This window comes from Heptranchias perlo, chromosome 2 (genome assembly GCF_035084215.1).
Source record: "Heptranchias perlo isolate sHepPer1 chromosome 2, sHepPer1.hap1, whole genome shotgun sequence".
Taxonomy (NCBI): Eukaryota; Metazoa; Chordata; class Chondrichthyes; order Hexanchiformes; family Hexanchidae; genus Heptranchias; species Heptranchias perlo.
Window position 1 is genome coordinate 134366952 of NC_090326.1, and position 27924 is coordinate 134394875.

The 27924-nt window shown below is 44.8% G+C and overlaps 1 protein-coding gene across 7 annotated transcripts in view; it reads right to left on the reverse strand.

Annotated features, from left to right (window-relative positions):
• The window catches only part of mpp7a (MAGUK p55 scaffold protein 7a), a 417410-nt gene that overhangs the window by 164598 nt on the left and 224888 nt on the right, over window positions 1-27924 (reverse strand). The gene's annotated exons all lie outside the window — the stretch shown is intronic.

Sequence of the window (27924 nt, forward strand, 5' to 3'; positions counted from 1 at the left end):
TGTCAGAGGTGCTTTCTTTTGGATGAAACATGAAACCAAAGCGCCATCTGCCTACTCAGTCGCATATAAAAGATCCCACAGCACTATTCGAAGAGGAACGTGGGATTTCTCATGGTGTCCAGGCCAACACTTATTCCCTCAACCACCAGCACTAAAAACAGATTCACTCATTGTTGTTTAAGACCTTGCTGTGCACAAATTGGTCACATTTGCCTTCAAAACAACAGTTGCCACACTTCAAGTTATTTTTTTCTTTCTCTCATTGATCTAAAACTTGGAATCATCTTCGCTGGTCTTGCAGGGACCCTTTCCACCGGCTCGACATCTATCGGAGGTCAGAATGAGCAAAAGGCTTTGTTACCGAGTGATGAATCATGATATTTGTCGAACCCTTTCAGAGTACAGAGGGTGGATAGCCCTGCCTCCTAAAAGCATCTACAACTCATCCGCTTCATCCTGGATCACAATGTCTTCACCTTCGATAACCAGTTCTTTACCCAAACACACGGAACAGCCATGGGGACCAAATTCACACCCCAATACGCCAACATTTTCATGCACAAGTTCAAGCAGGACTTCTTCACTGCACAAGACCTCCAACCAACACTATACACCAGATACATCGACGACATTTTCTTTCTATGGACCCACGGCAAGGAATCACTAAAGAGACTACACGATAACATCAACAAGTTCCATCCCACCATCAAGCTCACCATGGACTACTCCTCAGAATCAGTTTCTTTCTTGGACACACGAATCTCCATCAAAGACGGGCACCTCAGCACCTCACTCTACCGCAAGCCCACAGACAACCTCACGATGCTCCACTTTTCCAGCTTCCACCCTAACCACGTCAAAGAGGCCATCCCCTATGGACAGGCCCTGCGAATACACAGGGTCTGCTCAGACGAGGAGGAACGCGATGGACACCTACAGACGCTGAAAGACGCCCTAGTAAGAACGGGATATGACGCTCGACTCATCGATCGACAGTTCCGACGGGCCACAGCAAAAAATCGCATAGACCTCCTCAGGAGACTAACACGGGACGCAACCAACAGAGTACCCTTTGTCGTCCAGTACTTCCCCGGAGCGGAGAAACTACGCCATGTTCTCCGCAGCCTTCAACATGTCATCAATGACGACGAACACCTCACTATGGCCATCCCCACACCTCCACTACTCGCCTTTAAACAGCCACCCAACCTCAAACAGGCCATCGTTCGCAGCAAATTACCTAGCTTTCAAGAGAACAGCGTCCACGACACCACACAACCCTGCCACGGTAACCTCTGCAAGACATGCCAGATCATCGACACAGATACCACCATCACACGAGAGGACACCACCCACCAGGTGCATGGTTCATACTCCTGTGACTCGGCCAACGTTGTCTACCTCATATGTTGCAGGAAAGGATGCCCCAGAGCATGGTACATTGGCGAGACCATGCAGACGCTGCGACAACGGATGAACGGACACCGCGCAACAATCGCCAGACAGGAGGGTTCCCTCCCAGTCGGGGAACACTTCAGCAGTCATGGACATTCATCCACCGACCTTCGGGTAAGTGTACTCCAAGGCGGCCTTCGAGACACACGACAACGCAAAATCGTCGAGCAGAAATTGATAGCCAAGTTCCGCACCCATGAGGACGGCCTCAACCGGGATCTTGGGTTCATGTCACGCTACACGTTACCCCACCAGCGAACAAATGTTATCTGTTTTTAATATAACGGGTCAGTTGCTGTCTTTCCTATGTTTCTACCTCTCTATCTCTGTTTTTTTTTGTTTGTTGTTTTTTTTTGGTGATTTGTATATTCTGAGACCTTGCAGGTAACACCTGTCTGTCTGCACACTGATTGCCTTGGCAACGGGCAGTTGAAAAAACGGTCTGTAATCACCAAGCATTGTTCTGTGAATTATAAATGCGATTTCATTTCGAGGATTTCATTTCGTTCACCTGAGGAAGGAGGAAGCCTCCGAAAGCTTGTGAATTTAAAATAAAATTGCTGGACTATAACTTGGTGTTGTAAAATTGTTTACAATTCCTAAAAGCACTCCCATGCTTTCTCCTGGTGCAGCATGAAGCAGAAAGGGAAATGCACTAGTAGTTGACCCAATCAGGCACTGATACAGAGATAGGAAGCAAAAGCAGATTGGGGATATATTACGTAGATCTGATTGTCCTATATATCTAGTTACTTCTCTGAAGATACAAAGAGCCTCAATCTATCCAACAATGTGGAAAATTGCCCAGGTATGTCCTGTCCACAAAAAGCAGGACAAATCCAATCCTGCCAATTAACGCCCCATCAGTCTACGCTCAATCATCAGCAAAGTGATGGAAGATGTCGTCGACAGTGCTATCAAGATGCACTTACTCACCAATAACCTGCTCACCGATGCTCAGTTTGGGTTCTGCCAGAACCACTCGGCTCCAGACCTCATTACAGCCTTGGTCCAAACATGGACAGAAGAGCTGAATTCCAGAGGTGAGGTGAGAGTGACTGCCCTTGACATCAAGGCAGCATTTGACCGAGTGTGGCACCAAGGAACCCGAGTAAAATTGAAGTCAATGGGAATCAGAGGGAAAACTCTCCTGTGGATGGAGTCATACCTAGCACAAAGGAAGATAGTAGTGGTTGTTGGAGGCCAATCATCTCAGCCCCAGGACATTGCTGCAGGAGTTCCTCAGGGCAGTGTCCTCAGCCCAACCATCTTCAGCTGCTTCATCAATGACCTTCCCTCCATCATAAGGTCAGAAATGGGGATGTTCGCTGATGATTGCACAGTGTTCAGTTCCATTCGCAACCCCTTAAATAATGAAGCAGTCCGAGCCCGCATGCAGCAAGACCTGGACATCATCCAGACTTGGGCTGATAAGTGGCAAGTAACATTCGTGCCAGACAAGTGCCAGGCAATGACCATCTCCAACAAGAGAGAGTCGAACCACCTCCCCTTGACATTCAACGGCATTACCATCACCCAATCCCCCACCATCAACATCCTGGAGGTCACCATATAAATACTGAGGCTGGTATTCTGTGGCGAGTGACTCACCTCCTGACTCCCCAAAGCCTTTCCACCATCTACAAGGCACAAGTCAGGAGTGTGATGGAATACTCTCCACTTGCCTGGATGAGTGCAGCTCTAACGACACTCAAGAAGCTCGACACCATCCAGGACAAAGCAGCCCGCTTGATTGGCACCCCATCCACTACCCGAAACAATCACTCCCTTCACCACCGGCGCACTGTGGCTGCAATGTGTACCATCCACAGGATGCACTGCAGCAACTCGTCAAGGCTTCTTCGATAGCACCTCCCAAACCCACAATCTCTACCACCGAGAAGGACAAGAGCAGCAGGCACATGGGAACACCACCACCTGCACGTTCCCCTCCAAGTCACACACCATCCCGACTAGGAAATATATCGCCGTTCCTTCATCGTCGCTGGGTTAAAATCCTGGAACTCCCTACCTAACAGCACTGTGGGAGAACCTTCACCACACTGACTGCAGCGGTTCAAGAAGGCGGCTCACCACCACCTTCTCAAGGGCAATTAGGGATGGGCAATAAATGCTGGCCTCGCCAGCCACGCCCACATCCCATGAACGAATAAAAAGAAACCTGAAATATTAAACTGACTTCTTGTTTCATATTCTGACAAACCTATTGTGTACTTACAACATTTGTGTTTCTTTTTAAGAGTCATGCATTTCTTCTTAACTCTACTGTTGGGGATATCTCTTGGAATAACTAGATGAAAAAATTAAAAATAGTATTTTTTCTGATGATTCAATTCTACAGTGGTGCAGCACGTCTGGAACACCTAATCAGTCAACCCGAGAATCAGAAAACGTTGCTGCTACCCAAGCCTCAAAACATTAAAACTCCTCTGAGCACAAGGCTCTGGCTTTGGAGAAGGCTATGTAAATACTATTTCTTAAAAAGACAGCATCCTTCCCACACATAAAAGTCAATATACATATACTATGTTGGGTGATACTGGTCTATTGAGACTAGGAAAGTTCCAGATTTAATCGCTGGTCTGCGCTGAGTTTGCAGATCACAGCCATAGTAGCAGTGGGGACACTACAAGTTGACTCAATATCCATGGATTTACCCATATACCAATATCCATGGATTGGGGAGGGTGGGGGAGGGGGAAGAAATCAGCCAGGACTCCATACATGGGGTCGATGCAGTCCTCCCCACTGTCTGTGGATGTTGAGTGAGGACAGGATAAGGCTCAGATGAGGTGCTTCATTGAACAGACTGACCAACATTCTACGAATTTGCACACAAACAACAATCACTTGTAGGAGTTACTGGAGGGATGCCAGTGTCTCTGAAACCATATTTCACTGTGTGTCGCTGCTTTTGAGAGAAGTAAGGAGGACGAAATACAGAAAAGAAGAAAAGAGTAAAGCAGCAAATTTATTAGTGGAAAAAGTAAATTCAAGCTTAAAACGAAGCTCAGGCATAAATCAGAGATCATTGTTCCTTTAAGAGTTTCTTTTGGAAGAATGTTTGACAAAACCCAGTTGTTTATAATCGGGTAAGTTCCAAAGATTCATTAAAATTTTGTTGCTGGGAGCCAAATTTGCCTTCTCCAGTAGAATGTACTTAAAATGTCCCACTGGAGTGAAAGGCCCATACTGAGCCATATTGAGGCGTGCATTGCCAATTATTTTACAGCAAGAGTTTACAGATTTCACAACTCAAAATTCACATTTTTTTTTAAAAAGCCTGAATACATTTAAAAATGGCAAAACTTGGCTAAAAGTGTCATTACTTAAAGAAGATATCGATGGACATTCTGCCACAATACTCCTTTCTCCTGCTCAGTAGTTTTAAAATTACCACTACATTTAGGGCTGCTTTTGCAGAACGCAAAGCTGGACAGGAGGTGGTGCTTGTGGCAAAAATAAAGCATTTTTATCTCATTTTAGCATGATAATGTATTTCCTTTAATTAACAATAATAATGAGTTTAAACCACTTTCATTCAGAATCATGTCCTAACTTATACAAATCTTGCAAGAATTTATGTCTGATTGTGTCCGAGGCTCTTGGTTTGAGAGGAGTGAACTCAAAACAAAAATTCAAATACATCTGTGATCTGTTCAGTCATGTGCATGACTGGCCACTCTGGTAACTAAAACTGAGGCATTTTAACTTGCAATATCATCTCAGGGTACAGATCAGTCATTAAAGGCAAACTGGAATAATTAAGTACAGTCCCCACCACATAAAACGTCCACATTTAAAGCGAGCACTCGCTTTTAATGGCCAAAAAGCAATAACCATTAGCCATTTGCATTAACATCAATTTCAAAGTTGCTGGTTGCAGCATCTTAAGTGCTCTGTTTATTTCGGGCAGAAACAGTTGTGCTTACTGTGATATTGTAGGAGTGAAGTACACATTGTAAACATTGATGCACTCCCAAGGACACCCTGTCCAAACTTCAGAAAGACAGTTTCAACCACCCAAAGGAAAACAGTGCCCTCATTTCACTAGCATACAGCAACAGAAGGAACGGACCATAATTTGCTGTCAAATTAATGGTGAGGTTAATGGCGCTTGCTGTTATTTATGCGCAAATGGTACAACAACTTCAGGCGAGGGATATTTGCGCAGTTAAACTCAAATGTCCAAAAGTTGCTGTCTTAGTTGCGCTTCTCTGCTGTTTGCTTAAGAACGGCATCTTGCTGTCTGCCTCACCACTGAACGGCGTGAAGTTGCTGTGTTTGCATGGTAGATACGAACTAAACTCACCACAGAAAGTTAAATCTTGTTCATTTCAGTCTAAGTACCCTTTTAATGACATGATAAGTGTTAATTACTGTCAGTCAACCTTTCTGGCACCGAAAATTAACTATTACAAGTGCGGAATCTCATCCCTTCAGATTTTAATAGTTTTGAAACTTTCAATTGACCGAGCCTCAAGATGTGAACACAGCTGAAAACTTAAATGAGTTCTTTAGTTATGTATTTACATAAAGGAAAGAACTGTATAAGGGCATTCGAAAAGTGGATATTCCAAGATTGAGGAGCATAATCAAATAACATTAGTACTTAGTTGCTGCTTGAATACTGCAATAGATCCAAGTAAATAATGCACTTGAGCTGGATGGAAATCACCCTACGATTCTCAGGGAATTCAGCAATTCACTGGCAGAACCACTGCCAGAAATAATTAAGAATATGTTGAAAAGGGGGTAGTATTCGAGGACAGGACTTTGTTAAACTTGGTGTCCTTACTTAAAAAAGGATCTAGAAAAGGTATTGAAGCATTGGAGAGATATATTTGATAGAAAGAGTCAGCATGGAGCTACAAAAGGTATGTCTCACCAGAGCATTTGAATAGAATATTTTACTAAAGTAATAAACCATGTGGGCAAGGGTAAGAATGTAAAAGTGATATACTTAGCTATCAGTAAAGCTTTTGATGAAGTGACTCATGGAAAACCATTTCACAACCCTGGTTCAAATAGAAGAGCATGCCGAGAAGAGCACCAGGCATACCTGAAAATAAGGTGCCATCCTGGTTAAGCTACAACACAGGACTACATGCATGTTAAACAGTGAAAGCAGCATGCTATAAGACAGAACTAAGTGAGCCCAAAACCAACGGATCAGGTCAAATCTTTGCAACCCTCTCGCGTCCAGTCGTGAATGGTGGTGGACAATTAAGCAACTAACAGGGGGAGGAAGCTCCATGAACATCCCTACTCTCAATGATGGCACAGTCCAGAATGTGAGTGCAAACCACAAGGCTGACGCAACCATCTTTAGCCAGAATTGCGGAATGGATGATGCTTTTTGACTTCCACCTGAGGTCCCCAACATCGCAGATGCCAGTCTTCAGCCAGTTCAATTCACTCCACGTAACATCAAGAAACAGCTTAGTGCACTGAACACTGTAAAGGCTACGGACTCCAAAAACATCCCGACTGGACTGCTGAAGGCCTACGCCCCAGAACTAACCCCACCCCAAGCTAAACAGTCCCAGTACAGCTACAACATTGGCATCTCCCCAACTTGCCCAGATATGTACAATACACAAAAAGCAGGACAAATCCAACCTAGCCAATTATCGCCTCTTCAGCCCAATCATCAGCGAAGTGTTGTAAGTCATCAACAGTGCGATGAAGCAGCACTTACTCACCAATAACCTGCATTTGATGCTCAGTTTGGTTTCTGCCAGGACCACTCGGTTCCAAACTTTATTATAGACTTCGCACCACCTACAAGGCACAAGTCAAGAGTGTGATGGAATACTCATCACTTGCCTGGATGGGTGTAGCTGCATCAACACTCAAGAAGCTTGACACCATTCAAGGCAAAGCAGTCAGCTTGATCGGCACCCAATCCACGAGCTTACACATCCACTCCCTCCACCACCATCGTACGGTGGCTGCAGTGTGTACTATCTGCAGGATACACTGCAGCAACTGGCAAATGCACCTCCCAAACCCGTGACCTCTACCAAGAAGGACAAGGGCATCAGGTGCAATGGAACACCATCACCTCCAGGTTCCCCTGAAAGTCTCTCACCATCCTGAATTGAACATATATCGCCCCTTTCCTTCATTGTTGCTGGGTCAAAATTCTGGAACTCCCTACCAAACACGACCTTCTCAAGGGCAATTACAGATGGACAATAAATGCAGAACTCGCCAATGACTCCCACATCCCAAGAATACAAGTATGTAAAAGAAAAATGAGCACAATGGTAACAAGGGAGAGAGTAGGGCCTCTTAAGGATCAACAAGGTCATCTATGTGCGGAACCACAAGAGATGGGTGAGATCCTGAATGAATATTTCACATCGGTATTTACGGTTGAGAAAGGCATGGATGTTAGGGAACTTGGGGAAATAAATAGTGATGTCTTGAGGAGTGTACATATTACAGAGAGGGAGGTGCTGGAAGTCTTAACGCGCATCAAGGTAGATAAATCTCTGGGACCTGATGAAATGTATCCCAGGACGTTATGGGAGGTTAGGGAGGAAATTGCGGGTCCCCTAGCAGAGATATTTGAATCATCCACCGCTACAGGTGAGGTGCCTGAAGATTGGAGGGTAGCAAATGTTGTGCCTTTGTTTAAGAAGGGCGGCAGGGAAAAGCCTGGGAACTACAGACCAGTGAGCCTGACATCTGTAGTGGGTAAGTTGTTAGAGGGTATTCTGAGGGACAGAATCTACAGGCATTTGGAGAGGCAGGGACTAATTAGGAACAGTCAGCATGGTTTTGTGAGAGGAAAATCATGTCTCACGAATTTGATTGAGTTTTTTGAAGGGGTAACCAAGAAGATAGATGAGGGCTGTGCAGTAGACGTGGTCTACATGGACTTCAGCAAAGCATTTGACAAGGTACCGCATGGTAGGTTGTTACATAAGGTTAAATCTCATGGGATCCAAGGTGAGGTAGCCAATTGGATACAAAATTGGCTTGACGACAGAAGACAGAGGGTGGTTGTCGAGGGTTGTTTTTCAAACTGGATGCCTGTGTCCAGCGGTGTGCCTCAGGGATCGGTGCTGGGTCCGCTGTTATTTGTTATTTATATTAATGATTTGGATGAGAATTTAGGAGGCATGGTTAGTAAGTTTGCAGATGACACCAAGATTGGTGGCATTGTGGACAGTGAAGAAGGTTATCTAGGATTGCAACGGGATCTTGATAAATTGGGCCAGTGGGCCGATGAATGGCAGATGGAGTTTAATTTAGATAAATGTGAGGTGATGCATTTTGGTAGATCGAATCGGGCCAGGACCTACTCCGTTAATGGTAGGGCGTTGGGGAGAGTTATAGAACAAAGAGATCTAGGAGTACAGATTCATAGCTCCTTGAAAGTGGAGTCACAGGTGGATAGGGTGGTGAAGAAGGCATTCAGCATGCTTGGTTTCATTGGTCAGAACATTGAATGCAGGAGTTAGGATGTCTTGTTGAAGTTGTACAGGGCATTGGTGAGGCCACACTTGGAGTACTGTGTACAGTTCTGGTCACCCTATTATAGAAAGGATATTATTAAACTAGAAAGAGTGCAGAAAAGATTTACTAGGATGCTACCGGGACTTGATGGTTTGACTTACAGGGAGAGGTTAGACAGACTGGGACTTTATTCCCTGGAGAGTAGGAGGTTAAGGGGTGATCTTATAGAAGTCTATAAAATAATGAGGGGCATAGATAAGGTCGATAGTCAAAATCTTTTCCCAAAGGTAGGGGAGTCTATAACGAGGGGGCACAGATTTAAGGTGAGAGGGGAGAGATACAAAAGGATCCAGAGGGGCAATTTTTTCACTCAAAGGGTGGTGAGTGTCTGGAACGAGCTGCCAGAGGCAGTAGTAGAGGCGGGTACAATTTTGTCTTTTAAAAAGCATTTGGACAGTTACATGGGGAAGATGGGTATCGAGGGATATGGGCCAAGTGCAGGCAATTGGGACTAGCTTAGTGGTATAAACTGGGCGACATGGACATGTTGGGCCGAAGGGCCTGTTTCCATGTTGTAACTTCTATGATTCTATGATTCTATGATGTTAACAGCAGCATGCCGAGATCATTCGAATCATGGGCAGGCAATGGGAAGCAGGGCAGGGGATGTTGATCTAAATGTTAAGTATTTTAGGTGCAAGAGTGAGAGGAGTGCAGTTCTGCAGAGCTCAGTGTTGGGATTGGCACTCCAACATTTTAAGAAATTATCTGGAAGCAGTTAGCTTGATTTCAAAGTTTGCGGATGATACCGAAATTATACGGGTGCTGTTAATATGGTGAAAAATGAGGCAAGCTACAGAGGGACTGAGTACAATTTGTGGAGGTGAGTGGCCAATTGGCAGCTGCAGTACTTATGGAACAGGCAGAGGGATTAATGGAAAATACTGACTAAGATGGATCAGGAAGGGGATCTAGGAACCATAATGAATAGAGCCATCAAGCCATTGTCTGGCTGCTGACAAAAAAAAACTAATGGGATGTTAGGTTGTATAAAAAAAAGGAATAGAGCATAGCTCAAAGGAATAAAAACAGAAAATGCTGCAAACACTCGGGTCAGGCTGTGGAGAGAGAAACAGAGTTAATGTTTCAGGTTGATGACCTTTCAACAGAACCGGAAGATGTTAGAGATGAACAGTTTTTAAGGCAAATAGAGAGCCAGGGGAAAGGGTGGGGGGGGCAGGAAAAGTACAAAGGCCTGTGATAGGGTGGAGGGCAGGAGTGATTAAATGAGAAAAGGGATGATGGTGCAGGGCAAAAGGGAATGATAATGGGACAAGTAAAGAAATAAAAGATTGGTCCAGAGGAGGTGTAAATGGTTACAGCAGAATAGCAGTGGGGAGGGAAGCATGGAAAATCTGGCAAAGGAGGAGGAGGTTCCCTTTGCCCGGAACTTTGGAGGAAGAGAGAAAGCTTGATCCGAGGGTTGTAGAAGTTCTGATGAAAGGTCATCGATTGGAAACATTAATTGTGTTTTTCTCTCAACATATGCTGCCTGACCTGCTGAGACTGTCCAGCATCTGCAGCATTTTGCTTTTGTCATAGCTCAAAGGGAGTGGTCTTGCTACAATACAGGGCACTGGCCAGGCCACACCTTGAGTACTGTGTGCAGTTCCAGAACTCCCACTATAGGAGGGATGTAGTGATGCTGGAAAAGGTGCATAGAGGAGACTATAATGGACAGGGACAACAGAATAAAATTTACAAGGACAGACTTGAGAACTGCGATTCTCCTTGTTGTAAAGAAGAAAACTGAGGGGTGATGTGACAGGTTTTCAAATTAGTATGGGTGATGGATGCAGAGGTCAGCTAGGTTTATTTGAATTGGAACGAGACAACAGAACAATTATAAGCAAAGAGGAGGCCGATTCAAGCGGGGTGGAGGGAAATAAAAACAGAAAATGCTGGAAATACTCAGCAAGTCAGGCAGCATCTATGGAGAAAGGAACAGAGTTAACATTTCAGTTTGATGACCTTTCGTCAGAACTGGAAGAAGTTGAAGATTTAACAGTTTTTAAGCAAGGACAGAGCGAGGCAAAAGGTGGGGAGAGGAGAGGGGAGCAAAGAACAAAAGGGAATGTGTGATAGGGTGGAGGGTGTTAAAAATTGGATAGCAAGGTGAAGGATAGAATACTATATCCTGGTCTTCAGTTGCTTCCGAGTCTTTATTCAGAGAGATCAGCATCACCACCTCCACATCCTAGATAAGCTCTCATAAATCAATACAAGAGAGTCTCCAATTGATATGCACAACCTGAATACAATTAACACTAACCAATATCACATGGATACAATTAACAGAGGGCAGGAGTGATTAAATGACAAAAGGGATGATGGTGCAAGGCAAAGAAGGTGGTAATGTGACAAGTAAAGAAACACAAAGATGGGTCTAGAGGAGCTGTAAATGGCAACAGTAGAACCATTACCAGCACTTGCTGCCCAAAAATTTGGGAGCAGTGGTTACGATCTGAAGTTATTGAAATCAATGTCGAGTCCAGAAGGTTGTAAAGTGCCTAATCAAATGATGAGATGCTGTTCCTCCAGCTTCCGTTGAGCTTCATTGGAACAGTGTAGGAGACCATTTAATTTTTAAAAATTTGATACAGAATACATAATTTCCTTTTAATACATGTAATGACATTACTCCATAAATGTATTAAACGGAGATGAGACCACAGTGGAGAAAAGAGGCATCGTGGTTGGGGTCGGGGAAATAAATTTACCAGAACAGTCTGAAATCTGCAAATTAATGTAATTTCGATTTTAAAATCTTATTTACTCATTATTTGAATGACCTCATACAAAGCAAAAAAAAATACATCCAGAATCTGTATGTTATGAATTATGCCCTGTTTGTGGCACAGACTCTAAGTCACTCACAAGTTTGCAGTTCGGCAGTTATAAATTGCAGCCTACAGCTCCTGGTGGGCAACGAAAAAAATTGCAACATGAACTGGGATCATAGAAACAGAGAATGATTGATAACTTGCAGAGGAACAAGAAGTAGCTGCGGTTCCCTTAGTGTGTCCATATGAAACCTGACTGTGGAACAATTAGTAACAGGAGCAGTCCAGCAACTTGGTAGCAACTCTGCAAAAAATTCATTAGTCAAAGCCAAAATCTGAAGATTTTGACATGTTTTATCAGTTTTCAAATTGCTGTGCAGCTAAGCAGCTGCTGAATCTATTTTACCTGCAATTCAAGTCTTTGCATCTATTCTTCTACACATTTTGCAAGCTGTTCGTTGGCAGTAGATTAAATTAACTGACTTGCTGCTTATGTCATTGTCGCCATGATGTGGAGATGCCGGTGATGGACTGGGGTGGACAAATGTAAGGAATCTTACAACACCAGGTTATAGTCCAACAAATTTATTTTAAAATCACAAGCTTTCGGAGATTATCTCCTTCGTCAGATGAATGAATGAAAAGGTTCTCAAATCGCATATCTTATACGATGTTGGGACAGCATCACACCAATCAAAAGGTGTCGTTGTTATTCAAACAGGCCAGTCACGGAGAACAGCACGTCCCAGTACACTCGATATACATTGTGTCTTTTACACAGGCAGGCAGAAAGAAACTCAAAATGGCAGAGAGAGAGAGAGAATTTTAAAAAACATATAAATTTTTTCCCCTTTTTTGCTGGTGGGGTTACGTGTAGCGTGACATGAACCCAAGATCCCGGTTGAGGCCGTCCTCATGGGTGCGGAACTTGGCTATCAACTTCTGCTCGACGATTTTGCGTTGTCGTGTGTCTCGAAACAGAAGTTGATAGCCAAGTTCCGCACCCATGAGGACGGCCTCAACCGGGATCTTGGGTTCATGTCACGCTACACGGAACCCCACCAGCAAAAAGGGGGAAAAAATTTATATGTTTTTTAAAATTCTCTCTCTCTCTCTGCCATTTTGAGTTTCTTTCTGCCTGCCTGTGTAAAAGACACAATGAATATCGAGTGTACTGGGACGTGCTGTTCTCCGTGACTGGCCTGTTTGAATAACAACGACACCTTTTGATTGGTGTGATGCTGTCCCAACATTGTATAAGATATGCGATTTGAGAACCTTTTCATTCATTCATCTGACGAAGGAGATAATCTCCGAAAGCTTGTGATTTTAAAATAAATTTGTTGGACTATAACCTGGTGTTGTAAGATTCCTTACATATGTCATTGTCCACAGAGGTCTCAAAAAACAAAAAAAAGTAATCGCAAGATACAGATCTGTTTAGATTCCCACCAAAAAATGTAGTTAAGGATTTCAAACAACAAAAATATTGCTGAGGGACCACAGAATTACTATCAGCAGCACACAACAGTCAAAAAAAGGAATTGGTTTTAAAAACATTGTATGGGTCTGAAACTTGAGGTTTCAAACAGTAACTCACCCCTCCCAGCGCAGACCCTGTGGACTCTGCCAGCAGATCGGCTATCACCACTCCTCTCCACATCTCCCTCCAGAATGTACATTCACTTGTGAACAAGGCCCTTGCTGTCCATAAGCTTGTGAATGACTGCATTGACATCACGGCCTTGACGGAAACCTGGCTGACGGGTGATGAAATCTGCCTCCTTAATAAAGTCTTCCTGCCTGGCTATATCTTCCGCCACCTGCCCCGCCCAGACTGCCACAGTGGCGGTGTGGCCCTTATCACCAAATCACACGTTAGTCCATCCCCCTCCTTCTCTGGCACCTTCTCTTGCCTTGAGCATCTCACCTTGTTCCACCCCTCTCGCCTCTCCTTTAAAATCCTCGTTCTTTACCGCCCACCCAAGTACCACGCCAAGTTTCTCACCGAGATACCTTCACTGCTTTCCTCCCTCAGCCTCTGCACTGAACGACTTCTCATCCTCGGTGATTTCAACCTCCATCTCAACTCGTCATGCTCTCTCTCCTCTGAGTTCACCGCCCTTCTATCCTCCCTTAACCTCCCGCGCCATATAAACTCCCCTACCCACATGCATGGCCACCCCTTGATCTTGCCATCTCACGTGGCTTCTCTACTCCCATTGTGTCAATCACGGATAAGGCCATCTCTGATCACTTCATTGTAATCCTCTCCGCCCACATCCCACTTCCCCTTCCCAACCCCACTTCCTTGTGTCCGCCCCAAGAAAAAACTCTCCCCCAGGTCACTTACAACGGCATTTTCAAATTGTCCAGCCTTTGGCCCTCCATTCACCATGTCATTTCTGCAGCTACCAATCTGCTCAATCACACCCTCACCTCCACCTCTGATGCCCTTGTCCCCATTAAAACCATTACTCTCTCTCACCCTGGTCATTTCCCCTGGTATGGCCCTCATCTCCACTCCCTTAAGCCCAAGACTCAAACTTAAACATTAATGGCAGACAGATGTGGCTGGACCACATAATGCACTATCGGGTCCTGCTCTCCTCTGTCAAAATTGCTCACTATTCAAAGATCATCCTGGAATGCAAAGATAACCCCCGGCTTCTCTTCACTACAAGCCGTCTTCTTAAACCCCTCTCAGAGTAGAATCATACAATATCAGCACAGGATCATACAGCACAGGAGGTCGCCATTCGGTCCATCAACCCCGTGCTGGCTCTTTGTAAGAACAATCCAATTAGCCCCATTCCCCTGCTCTTTCCCCAAAGCCCTGCAAATTTTTCCCTTCAAATATTTATCCAATTGCGTTTTGAAAGCCACGATTGAATCTGCTTCCACCATCCTTTTAGGCAGCGCATTCCAGATCATAACTACTCGCAGCGTAGAAAAGTTTTCCTTCATGTCACCTTGAATCTGCGTCCTCTGGTTCTCGACCTTTCCGCCAATGAGTACATTTCCTCTTCATTTACTTTATCAAAACCCTTCATGCTTTTGAACACTTCTATCAAATCTCCTCTCAACCCTCTCTGCTCTGAGAACAACCCCAGCTTCTCCAGTCTATCCACGTAACTGAATTCCCTCATCCCTGAAACCATTCCAGTAAATATTTTGAAAGTCCAGATAAACAACAACCGCACTACCCTCATCAACCCTCTCCATTAAGTCATCAAAGAACTCAATCAAGTTAGTCAAATATTATTTCCTTTAACAAATCTGTGCTGACTTGTATTTATTAGCAGATACTTTTCCAAGTGATCTTCCCTGCCTCCTCCACCATTACCTCCAATAACAAGTGTGAGGAGTTCATGAACTTCTTTGTCACTAAGATTGAGACCATCCGTTCAGCTGCCTCTGTCGCTTCCCTCCCTTCGCCAAGCCCACCCAGCCAAACTTCCCCGACGGTTCCCTCCCGCCCTAGCCCTGAACTCTCATCTTTCTCCAGTTTCTCACCAAAATCCCCTCATGACCTCGCCAAGCTCCTCTTGACCATGAGACCCAGCTCCTGCTCCCTCAGCCCAATTCTAACTAAACTGCTGACAAGCCAACTTCATTTCCTGGCCCCCATGTTAGCTGATATTGTTAACTGTTCCCTCTGCTCAAGTACAGTCCCCCTCCCTTTCAAATCTGCCATCATCACACACCTCCTCAAAAAACCCACCCACGACCCCTGTCCTTGCAAACTACCACCCCATCTCGAACCTCCCTTTCCTCTCCTAAGTCCCTTGAATGTGTTGTCGCCTCCCAAATCCATGCCCATCTTTCTTGCAACTCCATGTGTGAATCCCTCCAATCAGGTTTCTGTCCTTGCCAGTGCTAAAATGGTCCTCATCAAAGTCACAAATGACATCCAATGTGACTGTGAATGTAGCAAATTATCTCTCCTCATCCTTCTCAACCTGTCTGCAGCCTTTGACACAGTTGACCATACCATCCTCCTCCAACGGCTCTCCTCTGTCGTCCAGTTGGGTGGGACTGCGCTCGCCTGGTTCCATTCTTATCTATCCAGTCGCAGCCACAGAATCACCTGCAATGGCTTCTCTTCCCGCTCCCGCACTGTTACCTCAGTAGTTCCCCCAAGGATCTATCTTGGCCCCTCCTACTTCTCGTCCAGATGCTGCCTCTTGGCGAAATCATCCGAAAACACAATGTCAGATTCCACATGTACGTTGACGACAGCCAGCTCTGCCTCACCACCACCTCCCTCGACCCCTCGAATAACTCTCCATTTGTCACACTGCTTGTCTGACAACCATTGCTGGATGAGCAAAAATTTCCTCCAACTAAATATTGGGAAGACCGAAGCCATTGTCTTCAATCCCCACCACAAACTCCGTTCCCCAGCCATCGACTCCATCCCCCTCCCTGGCCACTGTCTGAGGCTGAACCAGACCGTTCGCGACTTTGGAGTCCTATTTGACCCTGAGATGAGCTTCCAAACCACATATCCGTTCCATCAACAAAACCGCCTACTTCCACCTCTGTCGCATCGCCTGTCTCTGCCCCTGCCTCAGCTAATCTGCTGCTCAAACTCTCATCCATGCCGCTGTTAGCTCCAGACTGGACTAGTCCAATGGTCTCCTGGCTGGCCTCCCATCTTTCACCCTCCATAAACTTGAGCTCATCCAAAACTCTGCTGCCATATCCTAACTTGCACCAAGTCCCATTCACCCATCATCCTACGCTCGCTGACCTACATTAGCTCCCAGTCTGGGAACCCCTCGATTTGAAAATTCTCATCCGTGTTTTCAAATCTCTCCATGGCCTCGCCCCTCCCTATCTCTGCAAACCTCATCCAGCCCAAAACCCTCCGAGATCTCTGCTCCTCCAATTCTTGCCTCTTGCACATTCCCAATTTTAATCAGGGCTTTGGTGAGACCACACCTGGAGTACTGTGTACAGTTTTGGTCTCCTTAACTAAGGAAGGATGGACTTGCCTTAGAGGCGGTCCAACGAAGGTTCGCTAGATTGATTCCTAGGACGGGAGGGTTGGCCCATGATGAGAAATTGAGTAGAATGGGCCAGTATTCTCTGGAGTTTAGAAGATTGAGGTGATATCTTTGAAACATATACAATCCTGAGGGGGCTCGACAGGGTAGTTGCTGAGAGGTTATTTCACCTGGCTGGAGAGTCTAGAACTAGGGGGCATAGTCTCAGGATAAAGGTTGGCCATTTAAGACTGAGGCGAGGAGGAATTTCTTCACTGAGAGGGTTGTGAAACTTTGGAAGTTGTATTCCAAAGGGGTGTGGATGCTGAGTCGTTGAGTATATTCAAGGCTGAGATAGATAGATTTTTGGGCTCCAGGGGAATCAAGTGATATGGGGATCGAGCAGGAAAGTTGAGGTTGAAGATTAGACATCACTACTAATGTCCTTTAGGGAAGGAAACCTGCCGTCCTTACCCAGTCTGGCCGAAATGTGACTCCAGACCCACAGCAATGTGGTTGATTCCTAATCGCCCTCTGAAATGGCCAAGCAAGCCACTCAATTGTACAATCTCGCTACAGAAGGTCACAATAAGAATAACACCAGACGGACAATCCGGCATCGGACAACTAGGCACCGGACTCGACAAAGGCAAACCAAGCCCAGACGACCCTGCAAAGTCCTCCTCACTAACATCTGGGGACGTGTGTCAAAATTGGGAGAGCTGTCCCACAGACTTGTCAAGCAACCACCTGAAAGCCATACTCACAGAATCATACCTTTCAGCCAACATCCCAGACTCTTCCTGGATATGTCCTGTCCCAATCGCAGGACAGACCCACCAGAGGTGGCAGTACAGTGGCATACAGTCAGCAGCGAGGGGCCCTGGGAGTCCTCAACATTTACTCTGGACTCCATAAAATCTCATGGCATCAAGTCAAACATGGGCAAGGAAACCTCCTGCTGATTACCACCTACCGTCCTCCCTCAGCTGATGAATCAGTCCTCCTCCATGTTGACCACCACTAGGAGGAAACACAGAGTAGCAAGGGCACAGAATGCATTCTGGGTGGGGGACTTCCATGTCCATCACCAAGATGGCTCGGTAGCACAACTGCTGACCGAGCTGGCCGAGTCCTGAAGGACATATCTGCCAGACTGGGCCTGCGGCAGGTGGTGAGTGAACCAACACGAGGGAAAAACGTATTTGACCTCGTCCTCACCAATCTACCTGTTGCAGATGTATATGTCCATGACAGTATCGGTAGGAGTGAACACCACACAGTCCTTATGGAGAAGAAGTCCCGTCTTCATACTGAGGACGTTATCCAACGTGTTGTGTGGCACTACCACCGTGCGAAATGGGACAGATTCAGAATAGATCTAACAGCTCAAAAGTGGGCATCCACGAGGAGCTGCGGGCCATAAGCAACAGCAGAATTGTATTCCAGCACGATTTGTAACCTCATGGCACGGCATATTCCTCACTCTACAATTACCAACAAGCCAGGGGATCAACCCTGGTTCAATGAGGAGTGTAGAAGAGCATGCCAGGAGCAGCACCAGGCGTACCTAAAAATAAGGTGCCAACTCAGGTGAAGCTACCACTCAGGACTACACGCATGCTAAACAGCAGAAGAAACATGCTTTAGACAGAGCTAAGCAATTCCACAACCAACGGATCAGATCAAAGCTCTGCAGTCCTGCCGCATCCTGTCGTGAATGATGGTGGACAATTAAACAACTAACGGGAGGAGGAGGCGGCTCCGTGAACATCCCCATCCTCAATGATGGCGGAGTCCAGCATGTGAGCGCAAAAGACAAGGCAGAGCATTTGCAACCATCTTGAGCCAGAAGTGCTGAGTAGATGATCCATCACGGCCTCCTCCCGATATCCCCATCACAGAAGCCAGTCTTCAGCCAATTCGATTCACTCCACGTGATACCAAGAAATGGCTGAGTGCACTGGATACAGCAAAGGCTATGGGCCCCGACAACATCCCGGCTGTAGTGCTGAAGACTTGTGCTCCAGAAGTAGCCGCACCTCTCGCCAAGCTGTTCCAGTACAGCTGCAACACTGGCATCTACCCGACAATGTGGAAAATTGCCCAGGTATGTCCTGTCCACAAAAAGCAGGACAAATCCAATCTGGCCAATTACTGCCCCATCAGTCTACTCTCGATCATCAGCAAAGTGATAGCACTGTCGACGACACGTTCCATCAAGTGGCACTTACTCACCAATAACCTGCTCACTGATGCTCAGTTTGGGTTCTGCCAGAACCACTCGGCTCCAGACCTCATTACAGCCTTGGTCCAAACATGGACAAAAGAGCTGAATTCCAGAGGTGAGGTGAGAGTGACTGCCCTTGACATCAAGGTAGCATTTGACCAAGTGTGGCACCAAGGAGCCCTAGTAAAATTGAAGTCAATGGGAATCGGGGGAAAACTCTCCAGTGGATGGAGTCATACCGAGCACAAAGAAAGATGATAGTGGCTGTTGGAGGCCAATCATCTCAGCCCCAGGACATTGCTGCAGGAGTTCCTCAGGGCAGTGTCCTCAGCCCAACCATCTTCAGCTGCTTCATCAATGACCTTCCCTCGAATTGGATATGGAATGTAACCATATTATGGTCACTCATTCCCAGGGGATCCTTAACTAGGACATTAATTAATTAATCCTGGCTCATTGCACAGGACCAGGCCCAAGGTTGCTTGCCCCCTTGTAGATGCCAGTGTTGCAGCTGTACTGGAACAGCTTGGCGAGAGGTGCGGCTAGTTCTGGAGCACAAGTCTTCAGCACTACAGCCGGGATGTTGTTTGGGGGGGGGGGGGGGGGGGGGAGGAGCTAAATATTATTAAAATCACTAAGGAATTGGTACTCAGTAAAGTAATGGGACTCAAGGCGGATAAATCCCCTGGACCTGATGGCTTACATCCGAGGGTCGAGGGAAGTGGCAGTGGGGATTGTGGATGCTTTGGTAATAATTTTCCAAAATTCTCTGGATTCGGCAAAGGTCCCGGCAGATTGGAAAACTGCTAATGTAACACCCTTATTTAAAAAGGGTAGTAGGCAGAAGGCTGGAAATTATAGACCAGTTAGCCCAACATCTATGGTGGGTAAAAATTTGGAGTCTATTATTAAAGAGACAGTAGCGGAACATTTGGATAAACATAATTTAATGGGACAAAGTCAGCATGGCTTTACGAAGGGGAAGTCATGTCTGACAAATTTGCTTGAGTTCTTTGAGGACATAACGTGCAGGGTGGATAAAGGGGAACCAGTGGACGTACTGTGTTTGGACTTCCAGAAGGCATTCGACAAGGTGCCACATAAAAGATTATTGCTCAAGATAAAGAATCACTGGATTGGGGTAATATTCTGGCATGGGTGGAGGATTGGTTATCTAACAGGAAGCAGAGAGTTGGGATAAATGGTTCATTCTCGGACTGGCAACCAGTAGCCAGTGGTGTTCCGCAGGGGTCAGTGCTGGGTCCCCAACTCTTTACAATCTATATTAACGATTTGGAGGAGGGGACCAAGTGTAACATATCAAAGTTTGCAGATGATACAAAGATGGGAGGGAAAGTGGAGAGTGAGGAGGAGATAAAAAAAACCTACAAGGGGATATAGACAGGCTGGGTGAGTGGGCGGAGATTTGGCAGATGCAATACAATATTGGAAAATGTGAGGTTATGCACTTTGGCAGGAAAAGTCGGAGAGCAAGTTATTATCTTAATGGCAAGAAACTGGAAAGTACTGCAGTACAAAGGGATCTGGGGGTCCGAGTGCAAGAAAATCAAAAAGTTAGTATGCAGGTGATCAAGAAGGCCAACGGAATGTTGGCGTTTATTGCTAGGGGGATAGAATATAAAAACAGGGAGGTATTGCTGCAGTTGTATAAGGTATTGGTGAGACCGCACCTGGAATACTGCATACAGTTTTGGTCTCCGTACTTAAGAAAAGACATACTTGCTCTCGAGGCAGTACAAAGAAGGTTCACTCGGTTAATCCCGGGGATGAGGGGGCGGACATATGAGGAGAGGTTGAGTAGATTGGGACTCTACTCATTGGAGTTCAGAAGAATGAGAGGCGATCTTATTGAAACATATAAGATTGTGAAGGGGCTTGATCGGGTGGATGCGGTAAGGATGTTCCCAAGGATGGGTGAAACGAGAACTAGGGGGCATAATCTTAGAATAAGGGGCTGCTCTTTCAAAACTGAGATGAGGAGAAACTTCTTCACTCAGAGGGTAGTAGGTCTGTGGAATTTGCTGCCCCAGGAAGCTGTGCAAGCTCCATCATTAAATAAATTTGAAACAGAAATAGACAGTTTCCGAGAAGTAAAGGGAATTAGGGGTTACGGGGAGCGGGCAGGAAATTGGACATGAATTTAGATTTGAGGTTAGGATCAGATCAGCCATGATCTTATTGAATGGCGGAGCAGGCTCGAGGGGCCGATTGGCCTGCTCCTGCTCCTATTACTTAGGTTCTTATGTTCTTTTAGATGAAGGCATAGAAAGTCTCATATCTAACTTTGCCGATGACACAAAGATTGGTGGCATTGTAAGCAGTGTAGATGAAAACATAAAATTACAAAGGGATATTGATAGATTAGGTGAATGGGCAAAACTGTGGCAAATGGAATTCAATGTAGACAAATGTGAGGTCATCCACTTTGGATCAAAAAAGGATAGAACAGGGTACATTCTAAATGGTAATAAGTTAAAAACAGTGGATGTCCAAAGGGCCCTCTGGGTTCAGGTGCACAGAACATTGAAGTGTCATGAACCGGTGCAGAAAATAATCAAGGCGGCTAATGGAATGCTGGCCTTCAGATCTAGAGGACCAGAGTACAAGGGGGCATTAGTTATGCTGCAGCTGTACAAAACCCTGGTTAGACCACACCTGGAGTACTGTGGGCACCGCAGGACATACTGGCTTTGGAGGGAGTGCAGCGTAGGTTTACTAGAATGATACCCAGACTTCAAGGGTTAAGTTACGAGGAGAGATTACATAAATTGGGGTTGTATTCTCTGGATTTTAGAAGGTAATGGGGTGATCTGATCGAAGTATATAAGATAATGAGGGGAACAGAAAGGGTGGATAGAGAGAAACTATTTCCGCTGGTTGGGGATTTTAGGAGTAGGGGCACGGTCTAAAAATTAGAGCCACACCTTTCAGGAGGGAGATTAGAAAACATTTCTACACACAAAGGGTGGTACAAGTTTGGAACTCTCTTCCGCAAACGGCAATTGATACTAGCTCAATTGCTAAACTTAAATCTGAGATAGATAGCTTTTTGGCAACCAAAGGTATTAAGGGATATGGGCCAAAGGCGGGTATATGGAGTTCGATCACAGATCAGCCATGATCTTATCAAATGACGGAGCAAGCACGAGGGGCTGAATGGCCTACTCTTGTTCCCATGTTCCTCATACAAAATGGAGGGCAAGAGATTAAAAGAAAAATCATGTCATAGTTTTGCTTTATTATGGAATAAAGCCACAGGGTAACTCCATTCCTGGTCATATTGGGTTTGCTGGCAGTGGTCACTGTCAAGACTATTTTATTTTCCTTCCCTCCCAGAACAAAGGCATAATTATGCAACAGATCACCCCTTAACCTTCGAAACTCCAGAGAATACAACCCCAATTTGTGTGATCTCTCCTCGTAACTTAACCCTTGAAGTTCGGGTATCATTCTAGTAAACCTACGCTGCACTCCCTCCAAGGACAATATGTCATTCCGAAGGTGCGGTGCCCAGAACCGCTCACAGTACTCCAGGTGCGGTCTAACCAGGGTTTTGTATAGCTGCAGCATAACTTCTGCCCCCTTGTACTTTAGTCCTCCAGATATAAAGGCCAGCATTCCATTAGCCTTATTGATTATTTTCTGCACCTGTTCATGACACTTCAATGATCTATGTACCTGAACCCCTCAGTCCCTTTGGACATCCACTGTTTTTAACTTTTTACCATTTAGAAAGTACCCTGTTCTATCCTTTTTTGATCCAAAGTGGATGACCTCACATTTGTCTACATTGAATTCCATTTGCCACAGATTTGCCCATTCACCTAATCTATCAATGTCCCTTTGTAATTTTATGTTTTCATCTACACTGCTTACAATGCCACCAATCTTTGTGTCATCGGCAAACTTAGATGAGACTGTCTATGCCTTCATCTAAGTCGTTAATAAACATTGTGAATAATTGAGGCCCCAAGACAGATCCCTGTGGGACTCCACTCGTCACATCCTGCCAATGTGAGTACCTTCCCATTATCCCTACTCTGTCGCCTTTCGCTCAGCCAACTTCCTAACCAAGTCCGTACTTCTCCCTCGATTCCATGGGCTTCTATCTTAGCTAACAGTCTCTTATGTGGGACCGTATCAAATGCCTTTTGGAAGTCCATATAAATAACATCCATTGACATTCCCCTGTCCACTACTTTAGTCACCACTTCAAAAAATTCATTCAGGTTTGTCAGGCACGACCTATCTTTCACAAATCCATGCTGGCTCTCTCTGATTAACTGAAAGTTCTCGAGGTGTTCAGTCACCCTATCCTTAATTATAGACTCCAGCATTTTCCCCACAACAGATGTTAGGCTAACTGGTCTATAATTCCCCGATTTCCCTCTCTCTCCTTTCTTAAAAAGCGGAGTGACATGTGCAATTTTCCAATCTAGAGGGACAGTTCCTGAATCTAGAGAACTTTGAAAGATTATAGTTCGGGCATCCGCAATGTGCTCACCTTCCTTTAAAACCCTGGGATGGAAACCATCTGGTCCTGGGGATTTGTCACTCTTTCGTGCTATTATTTTCTTCATTACTGTTGCTTTACCTATGTTAATTTATCGAGTCCCTGTCCCCGATTCAATATAAGTTTTCTTGGGATTTCCGGCATGCTATCCTCTTTTTCGACTGTAAATACTGACGCAAAGTAATTGTTCAACATGTCCGCCATTTCCCCATTGTCAATGACAATATCCCCACTTTCAGTTTTTAAGGGGCCAACACCGTTCCTGACCACCCTCTTTTTCCTAATATAACTATAAAAGTTCTTCGTATTGGTTTTGATATCCCTTGCGAGTTTCTTTTCATCTTCTCTTTTTGTAGCCCTTACTATCTGTTTTGTGACCCTTTGTTGATCTTTGTATCTTTCCCATTCGCTAGGATCTGTGCCATCTTTTGCCTTTTTGTGTGCCCTTTCCTTATGTTTTATACTGTCCCTTACCTCTTTCGTTGTCCATGGCTCTTTTTTTTGGCAAGTAGAGTTCTTGCCCCTCAGGGGTATAAACTGGTTCTGTATCACGTTAAATGTTTCTTTAAACATTTCCCACTGATCATCAGTCGTTTTACCCATTAACAGATTTGCCCAGTTTACTGTGGACAGTCTGTCTCATCCCATTGATGTCGGCCTTGCCCAAGTCTAGAATCTTAGCAGCTGATTCACTTTTTTCCCTTTCAAACACTACATTGAACTCGATCATGTTATGATCGCTATTGGATAGATGTTCGCGTACAGTTAAGCCGTTAACTAAATCTGGTTCGTTACTCATTACTAAATCTAGTATGGCTTGCCCCCTTGTTGCCTCTCGGACATACTGCTGTAGATAACTATCCCGGACACACTCAAGAAATTCACTACCTTTCTGACAGTTGCTAGTCTGCTTTTCCCAATCTATGTGAAGGTTAAAGTCCCCCATTAAGACCACTATGCCTTTCTTACACGCTTGTCTAATCTCTGAAGTGCTAGATTGTAGAAATGCAGAGCTGCTGCCAGGGCTCCTATTTCCAACTCCCACTATAGTCTTAGATCCTTTCCTATTTCTCAATTCAACCCATAAGGTCTCTGTTGGCTGCTTACCTCTCGTTATATCCCACTTTATCATTGAAGTGATTTCATCTCTAATCATTAAGGTTTTTAGTGCTTCTTGTACAGTGCTCATCAGCATGTTATTATGAAAGTACACTAGTTCCACAAGCTTGTCAGTATACAAGAATAACAGATGTAAAAATCAATAATAAAATTAAACGGCATCACAAAATGATGAAAACTACAGCCACCTGATTATAGAATATGTTATAGCATCCAACATTAATTTTGGCATTTCTCTCCAGTTTTGATAAGTTAGAATTCCATTTGTACAAGTTGGGGGTAAAAAAAAATCCACGTTGTACCTGAAGCGCTACTTTTTCAGTAAAAGTGTAAAAATTATCAAATTTTCACCCCTACCTCCATTTTTTTTAAAAAACAAAGTTATTTCCCCTTTTCTTGGCTTAGGTTCCCATTCCACTGGGCCAGGAAGATGTGATATAATCCCATTCCCAGACCTCTGCCAATGCTGCTCTCTGATAGTTCACTAGGATGTAGGAAAAAGCAATGCCAGTTTTTCTTTCTCTGCGTACCAAGAATCCTCGTCACCCGCAGATAGCCATGCAAAATTTCGAACTTGATACATCTTGATCTCGATAAGTCACCTGGTCCGGATGGGATGCTGAGGGAAGTAAGGGAGGAAATTGCAGAGGTACTGGCCATGATCTTCCAAACATCCTTCGATACAGGGGTGGTGCCAGAGGACTGGAGAATTGCAAATGTTAAACCCTTGTTCAAAAAAGGGTGTAAAGATAAATCCAGCAACTACAGGCCAATCAGTTTAATCTTGGTGGTGGGGAAACTTTTGGAAACAATAATCCGGGACAGAATTAACAGTTACTTGGATGAGCGTGGATGATTCGGGAAAGCCAGCACGGATTTGATAAAGGCAAATCATGTTTAACTAACTTGATAAGAGCTTTTTGATGAGGTAACAGAGAGGGTCGATGAGGGCAATGAAGTTGATGTGGTGTTTCCGGATTTTCAAAAAGCATTTGATAAAGTGCTACATGGGAGGCTTGCTATTAAGATTCCGGCCCATGGAATAAAGGGGGCAGTAGCAACATGGATACAGAATTGGCTAAATGACAGGAAGCAGAAAGTAGTGGTGAACGGTTGTTTTTCAGAATGGAAAGAGGTGTGCAGTGGTGTTCCCCAGGGTTCGGTGGTGGGACCACTGCTTTTCTTGACATATATTAATGACTTGGACTTGGGAGCACAGGGCACAATTTCAAAATTTGCGGATGACACAAAACTTGGAAGGGTAGTGAAAAGTGAGGAGGATAGTGATAGACTTCAAGAGGATATAGCACTCTGGTGGCATGGGCAGACACGTGGCAGATGAAGTTTAACATGGAAAAATGCGAGGTGATGCATTTCGGTAGGAAAAATAAGGAGAGGCAATGTAAACTAGAGGGCCCAATTCTAAATGGGGTGGAGGAACAGAGGGATCTGGGGGTATATGTACATAAATCATTGAAGGTGGCGGCACAGGTTGAGAAATTGGTTAAAAAAAGCATACGTGGTCCTGAGCTTTATAAATAGAGGCAGAGAGTACAAAAGCAAGGAAGTCATGATGAACCTTTATGAAACACTGATTCAGCCACAACTGGAGTATTGTATCCAGTTCTGGGCACCACACTTTAGGAAGGATGTGAAGGCCTTAGAGAGTGCAGAAGAGATTTACTGGAATGATTCCAGGGACGAGGGACTTAAATTACGTGGATAGACTGGAGAAGCTGGGGTTGTTCTCCTTGGAACAGAGAAGGTTGAGAGGAGATTTGATGGAGGTATTCAAAATCATGAAGGGTCCAGACAGAGTAGATAGAAAGAAACTGTTCCCATTGGCAGAAGGGTGAAGAACCAGAGGGCAAAAATTTAAGGTGATTGGCAAAAGGACCAAAGGTGATATGAGGAAAAACTTTTTTACACAGATCTGGAATGCACTGCCCGAGGGAGTGGTGGAGGAAGATTCAATCATGACCTTCAAAAGGAAACTGGATAAGTACTTGAAACAAAAAAATGGGCAGGGCTACGGGGATAGGGCGGGAGAGTGGGACTAGTTGAATTGCTCTTGCATAGAGCTGGCGTGGACTCGATGGGCCGAAATGGCCTCCTTCCGTGCTATAACCTTCTATGATTCTAACTCAGTGTGTGGTATTACAGCACAAGACCTGAATCCTCCCATTCTGTGATGCAGTGCACCAACATGCTTCAGCTCTGGGCTGTTCACAAAGCAGATTTTTAAACAATATAAACAAGATTTCCACAGATGCAGGTTTAAGGTTAGAACCTACTGTTCAGGGTGGGACTTGTATAAATAAGTAGGTGAAGCGCAATGACCTACAACATGAGATATCTTTCAACAAAAAAAAACAAAATCTGTTCATCAAAAGCTCTGGGCTTCAGGTAAAGCTTCACTCCTGTTGTTTAATAGTTCCCCCCTCCACCCAATGAAAGCATGGAAAATGATGGAACAAATTCATCCATGCTTTAATAATAAAACCATAAAACGCTGGAAAAGCTCAGCAAGTTAGGCAGCAGCTGTGGAGAAAGAAACAGAGTTAACGTTTCAGGTTGAAGACCTTGCATCAGAACTGGAAGATGTTAGAGTTAACAGTTTTTAAGCAAGTTCAGAGCCAGGGAAAGGGTAGGGGGAGATGAGAGAAGGAAAGAACAAAGGCGGTGGGGGGGGGGGGGGGGGGTCTGTAATAGTGTCGAGGGTAGGAGTGATTAAATGACAAAAGGGATGATGGTGCAAGGCAAGGAGGATGGTAATGGGACAAGTTAACAAACAAAAGATGGGTCTAGAGGAGCTGTAAATGCTAACAGCAGAACCATTACCAGCAGCTGCAGTCCCACAAAAGAAAGCAGTGGTTATGATCTGAAGTTATTGAAATCAATGTTGAGTCCAGAAGGTTGTAAAGTGCCTAAACGAAAGATGAGGTGCTGTTCCTCAAGCTTCATCTTGGCTGCCAAAAAGTGCCCATGGCATGAAAGCAACTTGAATGAAACGTCAACATTTAAATATCAACTTTAGTCGTGGGCAACACACGGGCATATAGCTATTAAATCAAAGTAATTGGGCACAAACTCAATTAGTGCTTACAATAGTAATAATTTCACAGTTGCATGGGCAATTTGCTATGCAAAAACCATAATAAATTATATCCAAACATTCCAGGTAGGAGTTCCTCAGAAGTTTTACTGTAGCTATTTCTTATGCCTAACTTGTTTCACTATGTCTGTTTGCCATTTCATGCA